The sequence below is a fragment of the Babylonia areolata genome, chromosome 9 (assembly GCF_041734735.1).
Source record: "Babylonia areolata isolate BAREFJ2019XMU chromosome 9, ASM4173473v1, whole genome shotgun sequence".
Classification (NCBI taxonomy): domain Eukaryota; kingdom Metazoa; phylum Mollusca; class Gastropoda; order Neogastropoda; family Buccinidae; genus Babylonia; species Babylonia areolata.
Window position 1 is genome coordinate 20,928,741 of NC_134884.1, and position 4,164 is coordinate 20,932,904.

General features: G+C 46.9%; 1 non-coding gene across 1 annotated transcript; it reads left to right on the plus strand.

The window, feature by feature from the left end:
• The first annotated feature begins 2,155 nt into the window (after positions 1–2,155).
• Trnar-ucu (transfer RNA arginine (anticodon UCU)) lies at positions 2,156–2,228 on the plus strand. The gene has a single exon. It is a non-coding gene; the product is annotated as a tRNA-Arg (tRNA).
• The last annotated feature ends 1,936 nt before the right edge of the window (positions 2,229–4,164 follow it).

Sequence of the window (4,164 nt, forward strand, 5' to 3'; positions counted from 1 at the left end):
TCAAGGCCACAGCACAAAGAGCCAGTGCAATCTTGCCTCTTAGTTTGCGAGTCATAGTCCTTGACAAAAGACTAAGCTGTGAATGATTTCCCATTGCAATGGAGAAACCATTGACAATACAGCTCTCACTTTGCTGTTGGCCCAACTGTAAACTTATGTCAAATTGTGATATAAGCTGAGTGTTGGGCCTGTCATATTATGTATAAAGATGATAAAATGCCGCGTTCTGAAAACTGGTAGGTAGTAGTCATGGTGGTGAGCAGTTTCAGTTTCAGTTTCAGTAGCTCAAGGCGGCGTCACTGCGTTCGGACAAATCCATATACGCTACACCACATCTACCAAGCAGATGCCTGACCAGCAGCGTAACCCAACGCGCTTAGTAAGGCCTTGAAAAAAAGGGTGAATAAATAATAGATAAATACATTAAAAAAAAACCCTACTACCAGTGAGGTGGTGAGCAGTGAGGTGGTGAGCAGTGGTTAGTAACTGTAGCAGCAGTCAGTCAACAGGGGGGGGGGGGGGGGGCGGGGGCACACAGACCTCCACATATCAACCTCCTTCTCTTTCCCTTCCATCCACGTCACGTCTTCCCCTGGTACCAACCCACATAACACTCCAACAAGCAAAAAATCCACGCTGCATTTCTCATTGCATGCAGAGAAAAACATGTCAGTAAAAGAAATTGTTTACTTGCTGCTTGCCTGCCCGAAGCGGGATTTGCCCCAAAGTGTGTCATGGTCTTTCCATATATAACTCTCCTCTCCTCTCACTTTCTCCTCTCCCCCCCCCCCCCCCCCCCACACACACCCTCGCCCTCAACTCCCACCAACCTCCACCCCCTTCTCCCCACCACTATAATTATTTTATTGTGGCGCCGGCGGTGAGGTGACACGAAACTGCATAGTCTGTGGTCTGTTTTTCTTGTTTTGTGTTTCACTCCAGTTACGTGCAAACCACACGCACTTCACAAAGATGGGAATAAGGGTCAGGAGGACAGTGAAAGATAAAGGGTGGGGAGGAGAAGGAGGAGGTGGGGGTATAGGTCAAGGCCATGGTGTGATATGGTGAATGAGGGAGTGAGGGAGGAGTAGGGAAGCTGGGGGAAGAGGGGAGGGGGGTCTATTGTCTAGGTTGGGCACATGTTGAAACCTCCTGTCTGGCCTACTGCACTAACTTTACCCAGGAAGGGTTTGTGTGTTTGCCAACACTGCCTGATTAAGCTTTTTTTTCTTCTTCTTTTTTTCTTTTTTTCCCTTTTTTCTTCTTTTTTTTCTTTTCCCCCCTTTTTTCCTTCTTGTTTTTCTCTTTTTTTTTCTTCTTTTTTTTGGGGGGGTGGGGTGGGGGGAGGAGAAGGGGTGGGGTGGGAGGGGGTGGAGTGGGTGCGTGCGTTTATCTATTGTACTGGTTGCGTGTGCGTGTGAGTATGTGTGTGTGTGTGTGCGTGTGTGTGTGTGTGTGTGTGTGTGTGTGTGTGTGTGTGTGTGGCACCCCTTCCTCACACTCCCTACACCATCCACACACACTTGCTGCCTTGACCACCCATAACCCCCAACGTGACGAAAAGCAGGCGCAAAGTGAGAAGACTCACACACACACACATACACGCGCACGCACAAATGCACGTGCACACACTGACGCACACACACGCGCACGCATGCACGACAATCTCTCTCGATCTCTCTCTCAGTCCTCAGTCTTCAGTCTCTCTCTCTCTCTCTCTCACACACACACACACACACACACACACACGTGTGCGCGCACGCATGCATGTACACGGCATGCATAAACGACAGACACAGGACAGACACAGGAAAAGATAATTATTTACTCGCCCACTCTCTCCCTCTCACATACACATACTCGCGCACGCAACTGCTTAGATACACACTAACACACGCATGCATGCATAGACTACACACACACACACACATTGATGTATATGCGTACGTACAGACGCACACGCACAACAGACACTGACTGACACTGACACATTACATGCATGCAAGCATTCATGAATGACACACACACACACACACACACACATACACACACACACCGATCCCCTGCTGGTCTCCGCGACCGAGAATTGACCAACCCACACCAATCGCACCTGACGATCACCTTCCTTGATCAAACTACTCACAACAAGACCACAGTCCCCGTAGCGCAGTGGATAGCGCGCTGGACTTCTAATCCAGAGGTCGCGGGTTCGAATCCCGCCGGGGATGCTTTTTTTTTTTTTTTCCTTCTTTTTCTTTTTTGGGGGGGGGGGGGGGGGGGGGGGGGGGGGAGTGGGGGAGGGCGGGCGAAGCTTGAGAGTGGGGCATGTATTTACGGTATGCAAATTGAGCATCTCGGACTCTACACGCTTTAGACAGATAGGACTGTTTGTATAGCCAGGCAAACTGAAAGCTTTATGCCAACTACAATTTTACAAATACTTTAAAAAATGGAAATCAATATTTCCTTCATGTGATATATCTATGTAGCATCATGTACTAAACGCAACAAAAATAACAAATGTTTATCATTCCATTTTCGTCAAGTTAAACCAGTTAACAACAGCGACCGCGGCGACGATAGCAACAACCAACAACGTAATGTGAAAACTGGTGTGATAACTGAAGTTACATGTGAATATTTCCGTATGTGTGTGTGTGTCGAGGGGTTGTTGTTGTTGTTGTGTGTGTGTGTCACGGAAATTGAATAAGAGCAATTGTTTGAAAATTATGTAATACACTGATGGAACAGCTTCCCCGTAAAATTCACCATCTACTTTGGGTGGAACAACTGTCTGTAATTATTGACATTCAGAAACAACAACGAAACTCCAACATTACATTGGAAACCTTTGTAACACTGTATATTTTGGTTGATATATATTTTTTTTACCGAGATGTTTTCTTTTGAAAGAGGAAATATAGACTGTTTTATAACTACAGGTCCAGATCCAACGTGCCACCCAGACGTAATTTTACTGTAACCAGAGAACGCTGACATTTTCCATAACAACTGTCTCGTTTTTTACGATCGAGTCTCGTTTCTGAATGATTCGTAGAAACGGCAGAAAGAAACAAGCGCCATCACTGCGTAACAATGATGGAGTTGTGGCCCATGCAGAGGACAGAGCGTCTGCCAAGGAAGCAATGGAGGGTCTTGGGTTCGATTCTTGCAAGAAACGGAGGTTCTAATCCGCCCTACACTACTGTATACCTCGGCGTATGTGCTCTTTTTCTCTTCTTTTCTTTATACGTTTTTTCACGGCCATTTTCAAAGTGGAGTGATGGCCTACTAACGCGCTTGTAAGTGAGTGAGTGTGTGTCTGTGTGTGCGTGTGTGTGCTTGTCAGTGTGTGTGTGTGTGTGTGGGAGGGGGGGGGTGCGTGTGTGTGTGTGCGCGCGTGCGAGCGCATGCTTTTGACTGCGATTGTGTGCACATGTATTTTCATATGGGATGAGGTGAGAAAAAGAGAAGCAGAAAAGAAACTGAACAAGAGAGAAAATAACTTGTAGCTCCCCTGTCTTACGGGTTTTTATGAGGTGTTGTTGGTGTTGTTTGTTGTTGTTTTTGTTTGTTTGGTTGGTTGGGTTTTTTTGTTTGTTTGTTGTTGTTTTTTCCAGAGGGTAGCACTGACATGGGGTAGGTGCTTCATATCGCAACACCGACAAGTTTATCACAAGAAACGTCGCCCCGCCAGGAAGTATCAATCCACGCCAATCGAGAGAAGAGAATGGCCCATCAGCCACAACTCCCCACTCCCACCACCCCGACCCCCCAGCAGCTCAATTTCTGGCTATTTTCTCCCCATCTAGACTAATTGGCGAGGGCAACGATTCAGTCTGTTCGGCTCCAGACGAGTGTGAACCGAAAGTGTCTTCGTAGAAATGGTATGTGCCGATCCATGACCAGTGCGTTGGGTTTATGTGTAGGTCAGGCATCTGCTCTTCCTCGTCTTCTTTTATGCAGATAATTATAGTGTAGCGTTTATCAGTCAGTCCGCATGCTTGTGGTGCAGCGTATATCACGTATACTTTAGCGCCTCTTTGAAACTGAACCCGAAACTGCACAATTTTCAATTACGGGACAATAAGTTGTAAGTCTTCTTTTCACTTTTCCACGCTCTCGACACCTAAACACAGACGTGATCTCAGGCTCTCTCTCTCT